A 7,500-nucleotide genomic window follows, 5' to 3' on the forward strand; every position below is an offset into this window, starting at 1 on the left:
GATAATTGAGTTTAGATCGATGGCAAAAATCTAAATCAAAATAATTTAGAATTAAATATTTGGCACAATAAAGTGTGTAAAAAGTGAAGGTTTTTGAATACTTTGTGAAACCACTGCAGATGTGAATGACTGAAAAATATTGGTATTAAAATGTCATCCAGTCCCCGTCGCAGTTGACACAAACTGCTTTTTCTTTTCTTTTCATATTTTTGCAAAAGCTGCTGCAGATTCAGTCGTTTTAGGCTTTTTACACTGAAAATGTTAAAGCTTCCGCACAGGATGAAGCTGTTTCTGTTCGTGGAGCCTCAGTCAGGATGACGTGGTGAATTAACTCCACATCTGGGTGCAGATGCAGCAGAAGAAGCTGCTGAACTTCATTTTATTCTCCTCCTGGTACAGCGTCTGTCTGCAGGGATTTTTTTCTGCTCTTCTGTTCTGGATTAAGATTTGCTTTACCACCATCTCAGCCCCTTTATTATCTCATAGGAGGGAAACGAAGAGTGAAATATATTCAGTATTTACAGTTTACTACCATCAGCAGTGATCTGATCAGACCAGTTCACTGACGTTTGAGACAACTTTGAGTCCAAATCTAGACTGAGACCAAAGAGACTCCGCCCACTCTTCATCCTGTTATCTGACCGCTGTTCCCACTGAGCAGTCTGTGCAGAACAGTTTGGACTGACTGACGTTATTTCTTGTTGTGTGTTGTGTGTGAAGACACCCCACAGACTGACCGATCCAACGTTACCTGCGTCTAAAAAGCCAACAGACAGCGTTGGAGAGGCTTTTCTGTTTTCTGTTATTGTGCCTCACTTCAATTTAACTCAGTTTTATTTATAAAGCGCCAAATCAGGGTACACAAGAACCTTCCAGCATTATACAAAGGAACCCAACAATTCAACAATCCCCACATAAGCAACAGCTTGTAGGAAAAACCTCCCCCTTAACAGGAGGAAACCTCCAACAGAACCAGACTCAGAGGTGGAGAACATCTGTTAACAGAACCAGGATCAGAGGTGGAGAACATCTGTTAACGGAACCAGGCTCGGAGGTGGAGAACATCCATTAACAGAACCAGAACCAGAGGTGGAGAACATCTGTTAACAGAACCAGGCTCAGAGGTGGAGAACATCCGTTAACAGAACCAGAACCAGAGGTGGATAACATCTGTTAACAGAACCAGAGGTGGAGAACATCTGTTAACAGAACCAGAGGTGGAGAACATCTGCCTGAACCGGTTGGGGTGAGAGGAGAGCAGAGAGAGAAAAGGACAGTATAGAGATACAAGACATGAACTGTTGTCATCACAGACCAGAGACATGCAGCTCCAGAGATGTCCGCAAAAGAAAGAAGAGAAACTACGTTAGTGAGGGAACTGAATGGAGACAACAGACAATAAAACTAGTCACTTCTCTCCTTTCTTTTCCAGATGTCCTGTCATGGAGCTGCATGTCTCTGCTCTGTGATTGTCGTCTCCACCAACAGTTCATGTCTTGTATCTCTATGCTGTCCTTTTCTCTCTCTGCTCTCCTCTCACCCCAACTGGTCGAGTCAGATGTTCTCCACCTCTGGTTCTGTTAACGGATGTTCTCCACCTCTGATCCTGGTTCTGTTAACAGATGTTCTCCACCTCTGATCCTGGTTCTGTTAACAGATGTTCTCCACCTCTGGTTCTGTTAACGGATGTTCTCCACCTCTGATCCTGGTTCTGTTAACAGATGTTCTCCACCTCTGATCCTGGTTCTGTTAACAGATGTTCTCCACCTCTGGTTCTGTTAACGGATGTTCTCCACCTCTGATCCTGGTTCTGTTAACAGATGTTCTCCACCTCTGGTTCTGTTAACGGATGTTCTCCACCTCTGATCCTGGTTCTGTTAACAGATGTTCTCCACCTCTGGTTCTGTTAACGGATGTTCTCCACCTCTGATCCTGGTTCTGTTAACAGATGTTCTCCACCTCTGGTTCTGTTAACGGATGTTCTCCACCTCTGATCCTGGTTCTGTTAACAGATGTTCTCCACCTCTGAGTCTGAGTTTTTCCCTCCTAGCGTGTGGGAATTGTTGAATTGTTGAGTTTCTGTTTAATGTTGTAAAGTCCTGTTTTAAGGACTTTAATGTGTTAAGTGCCATGAAATAACCTGTGTTGTGATTTTGAGTTATATCAATAAAATTGAATTGAACAATAGGAGCGAAGGCATGAAGCTAATCAGATATAATGGTGCCATATAAATGCATAGAGAGTGAAAGAGAGAGAGGAGAAGAGTGCATTGCATTATGGGAGGTCCTCCAGCAGCCTCGGCCTATAACACAATGACAGCAGGATGGTTCAGGGTAAAATTGACGTTTTTACTTTTGCCTCTGGTCCTTTAAGCTGTTTCTGTCCTGGACAAACAGAGACGACTGTCTCCTGACATTCTGTGGTTTTCTTTCTTGGTCGTAGAGAAGTGCATCGCAGGCTTTCACTAAACCAGCATCGGAGGTTTTGAGCCCTTCGACACTTCTCACAACCGATGCAGCAGGTTTCCAGAATCATTACTTCAGGCAGCGTTGAAGAGGTTGTTGGTTTGGTTTCCATCAGAGAGCCTGGCGCTCCTCACTGAGAGTTGGATTGGTCTGATTTCCACCGTTCAGCTACTTATTAGTTTACACATTAGGGATAACAAGTATTGATGTAGCTGAAAAACACTGACTGGGGTTAATGACAGTGCTGCTAAAACTGCTCTTTGTTTAGATTCGTGGTCACAAATTCATCCACCGTGAACATGTATGTGTAGATGAAAACATTTCTGCAACACAAAGAGCAGTTTAGCAGGTTTAAAGCCTTAAAACAGCAAACGTAGCCTCGTCTGTGAAGATGTTAGGGATTGGCTTCACAAAGGTGGACCGCCTGTCTGACGACCAATCAGAACAAACTGAATGTATAATACAGATGTGTTTCTCTAATCTCTGTGTGTATTATGGCATAACAGAACGTGCTGAGTAAACACAACTGAAGTACTTAAGAGTGGGCACTTTACAGATGATATAAACTCTATTACAGTGGATTAAATATATTTCCAGAGCTGCTGGAATAGAAGAACAAACGTGTCCCGGATATTTGATATAAATGTTAGAAACATCCTGTTACACACCAAACTGTATGTTATTTGTCATATTTTGTCATATATCTGTAAAATCAGAAATTAATAAAGTAGTTTTATGGATTAGAAGGTGACACGGTTGGTGTTTCTCTGTGGTTGCAGTGTTTTGACAGAAGAATGCAAAGTTGCAGCTCAGTGATGGTGCTTCCTTTAACACTCAGTGGAGTGTGTTGGTGAACCTGATCCCGAAGCACAACTCAGTAAGAACCACATCCACGTTAAACGTGTTTAATGAAGTCATTTTGTGTGGCAGTATGACAAAAAAGAAGTGTTGGGTTTCAGAGAATCTCTAATCCACCGTAATCTGACACATAATCCACACACATTCATTCCACACATCTGAAACACAGAACATCGAGCTCCACATTTCCTGTTATAATGACATTAACTCCATTCATTGATTTTATTTTTTTTATGACATGTTGTAAAAATTGCAAAAATGGGTCATGACATGTGTGTGTGTGCGTAGTGTGTGTGTTTCTGTGTGTTTGTGCGTAGTGTGTGTGTGTGCGTAGTGTGTGTGTTTCTGTGTGTTTGTGCGTAGTGTGACTGCACGTATGTTTCATAGAATCACTTTCCGGGACATTCCTGCTTTCACAATGCTCTCTGCTCGTGGTTTCGGATGTGACCTCACACACACACACACACACACACACACACACACACACACACACACGGTCTCTGTAAAAGTCACTGCTAAAAGTAGACAGTATTGTGTTGAAGTGTTCCTGGGTCAGATCTGTAATTACGCGACATTGTTTCCAACCATGAACTCAAACACTTACACACAATGTCATTCATGCAGATACAGTCATATTCCCGTGGGATTCTTTTTATTAGTAACATAACAATGATGGCACCTGCTCTCCTGTTTGAAATGATGACCCTCAGAGATGGCAGCACTGCTGCCGCATTACCGCATGAGCTGTTTATGTCAGCAGGGAAATATGAAAAAGCTGTAAACTGTTACTGTTCTTAAACATGAAGCTTTGCCCTGAAAGGCATCACATAGCAAAAAATACCCTTCACAATCCTTCATATTGTTTCCATCCTGTTGTAACGTGGACAAACAGCTAAAGAGTCAAAAAAGAGTCACAGTATCACTTTTTTACATCAAGTAGTTGGAGAGTGTTGTTTTCCAGCTGGTTTTAAACTCACAGGCCCACCAGCAGCTTTTTCATCAAAAAACTGTTTTATACTCATTGACAATTGACAACTCAAGATTTGTTGGTCAAACCTTCATTTTTCAAATGTTCTCATCTCGTTTGTCGTTATCTCACAGAACCATAATCTGGTTTCCTTGTAAAAGAATCAATAGAATCAAATAAATGTTTGAATATATTATCTTCTGATCCCAAAAACAACTCATTCTGAGCAGCTGGCTGATGTAATGGCACCGTAGCTACGTTTTGTCAGGATCCCTGTGTGCCTTTCCTCGTGTGTCCTGTCCTTCCCCGTGTTAGGTTTTGTCTGTCATGTGCTCTGTGTTTTGGCCTCCTACTACCACTCCTCTGATCAGCTTGCACAGCTGCGTCCGATTCCAGTAATCAGTGCCTGGCAGTGCATCAACCCCGGTCCTGCCCTCCACCTCCGTCAGATCACCTGGTATCACGCTGCAGCCTCAAGTAGGAAGTCTTCTGCCTACCTCGGTTAACTAAGGACAGCTGTAATACAAGGGATTATTGTCAGTAAAGGGCAATAACGATGATAGTGAGAGCTTGTGGATTATATCGTTGGTAATATTCTAACTTTGAGGATGATATTGACTTTATGGTTAAAGCAGGTGCAGAGCACTTCATACTTAGAGGAGGAAGACTGTTGGGCTGTGCTGTCTCTATATAAACTTTTCTTGTGCGCACCAATTAATTAAAATGTATGAATGAATTAAAATGTGGGAACGAAATGCTATTTTGTGCACATTTAGTATCTCCTGGCCTCGATTTAGTATTTTGTGTGCACCATTTAATTGTTTTTTTTCTCTACGGCCACACCAGGGGTCCGTACAGTCGTGATGAGGACACGTTTCCTCTCCTGCTGCTCATTGGACGGTTCATGCCATATCTGATCTGTATTTATCAGCAGTGTCCAAATAGCAACTGTGCTGTTAATGGTGCAACAGTCTCCTATGAAGACAAAACTTAAAATTTCAAGGAAGTGAGCAGTTAATATTTGATCCAGGGTTACTGCTGTCACCCAGATTCACGTCTTCTCTCTGTGAACTCATAAGCTGCTCGCAGAGGAACGATTCAGTAACTCATCATCAGAGAAACAAACATAAAGAAACATCCTGATGTGGGCGATAGTCATGTCACTGAACTAACCAGTGCAACATGCTGTGTATCGTGTGTGATTGTTGGGGATTGGACCCCAGAGGCTGGTGTAAAGATGAGTATTGACCACTGCAGGGTTCTGGTCAGAGAACAGACCTCTGATTGATCCACACCTTTGGTATTATAACTTGGAGACAGATGGTGACAGATGGAACGAATGATTTCAAAAGAGTTTCTGAAATAAACACAGAAAGTGAATGACAGAACTGAATTATCACCAATAGTTAACCTTAATTAAACATGAATACACATTCACAGGAATACAGCTCACTCGCCAGATTAGCCACTTAGCTCAGCGTTGGGCTATTATTTGAACGGCTAATTGTATAACAAACACTTACTGACACTAAATGCACTTAAGAGCATAAGTACAGCTATAAACAGAACAGTTTACCACGTAAATCCAAAGTTACAGTACTATGACGTCATCAGTGACTCGATCTGACTGTACCGTCGGTCCTGCGTAGCATATACGATTAGCGCAACCGGAAGCGGAAACGGTTCGTGACGTCAAAATAAAGTTTCAAAATAAGAGCGTCGTAAATCTCGTCTCTGTCCGTGAAGAATTCACACCAGTGATGTTTAATAAGTAAGAGGTCTGCAATGACAGAGTCCACATTGACAGTGAGTCAGCAGCCTGTGGAGGGCTCTCTGAGCTGACCTGCTCGTCTCCTCGGGAAGTAATCGATTTAACTTGTGTGTACACATTTATTGAGGGCAGAGCAAAAACATTTCAGTGGCCCTAAAACTTCTCAGACAGGTGACTGTAAGAAAGTGCTAAATATCTTGAAACTGTCTTGTGATACGTGCAGACGTTTTGCTGCCACATGTAGTGTAGATATCAGTGTTGATATCAGACATGTTGTTTGTCGAAGCCAGTATCTGTAAATGGAGGTAAGAGTGGAAGATGAGTGCATAACAGTGAACTGTAGGTTTGTTTAAAGGTATAAAAAAATGAAGTGTTAATGAGACACCTGTGGTTTGACACATGGTCATGTGTCAAAGAAGCTTCACAGCAAGCTGTTACCATGGCAACACCCAGGAGAGTTTGGTTGAGATTTCCTGCCTGCAGTGTGACACTCTTTGAGAACCACAAATAGCTGTCATGCTGGTTGTTACGAACAAAAGTAAGAGCCAACATCTTTCAGTTTTCTGCAGAAACTCTCTCTAGTTTTAAGATTAGACTCAAAACTTTCATTATTGATAAAGTTTCTATTTGGAGCTGCTCAGGTGAACCTGAACCATCCTGCAGTGATGCTGTTATAGACCGAGGCTGCTGGAGGACCTCGTTATACACTGAGCTTCTTTCCTCTCACTCTTTCACTCTCTATAACTCATATCTCACCGCTACATCTCATTAACTTCACTCTTTCACCCTCTATAACTCATCTCTCACCGTTACACCTCATTAACTTCACTCTTTCACTCTCTATAACTCATCTCTCACCGTTACACCTCATTAACTTCACTCTTTCACTCTCTACAACTCATCTCTCACCGTTACACCTCATTAACTTCACTCTTTCACCCTCTATAACTCATATCTCACCATTACATCTCATTAACTTCACTCTTTCACTCTCTACAACTCATCTCTCACCGTTACACCTCATTAACTTCACTCTTTCACCCTCTATAACTCATATCTCACCGTTACACCTCATTAACTTCACTCTTTCACTCTCTATAACTCATATCTCACCGTTACATCTCATTAACTTCACTCTTTCACTCTCTATAACTCATATCTCATGTTACATCTCATTAACTTCACTCTTTCACTCTCTATAACTCATATCTCATGTTACATCTCATTAACTTCACTCTTTCACTCTCTATAACTCATATCTCACCGTTACACCTCATTAACTTCACTCTTTCACTCTCTATAACTCATATCTCACCGTTACATCTCATTAACTTCACTCTTTCACTCTCTATAACTCATATCTCACGTTACACCTCATTAACTTCACTCTTTCACTCTCTATAACTCATATCTCACGTTACACCTCATTAACTTCACTC

At 41.7% G+C, this 7,500-nt stretch overlaps 1 protein-coding gene across 2 annotated transcripts in view; it reads left to right on the forward strand.

Annotated features, from left to right (window-relative positions):
• Positions 1-1,017, forward strand: part of LOC138199102 (AP-1 complex subunit mu-1) — a 32,396-nt gene extending 31,379 nt beyond the window's left edge. For both annotated transcript variants that reach the window (XM_069151042.1, XM_069151043.1), the window contains one exon: positions 1-1,017. This exon is cut by the window's left edge and continues 964 nt beyond it. The gene's annotated coding sequence lies outside the window, so the exon portion shown is untranslated.
• Positions 1,018-7,500: the final 6,483 nt, after the last annotated feature.

The sequence above is a fragment of the Embiotoca jacksoni genome, unplaced genomic scaffold (assembly GCF_022577435.1).
Source record: "Embiotoca jacksoni isolate LCO1_2020_lvr unplaced genomic scaffold, fEmbJac1.0.p SCAF_16, whole genome shotgun sequence".
Lineage (NCBI taxonomy): Eukaryota > Metazoa > Chordata > Actinopteri > Embiotocidae > Embiotoca > Embiotoca jacksoni.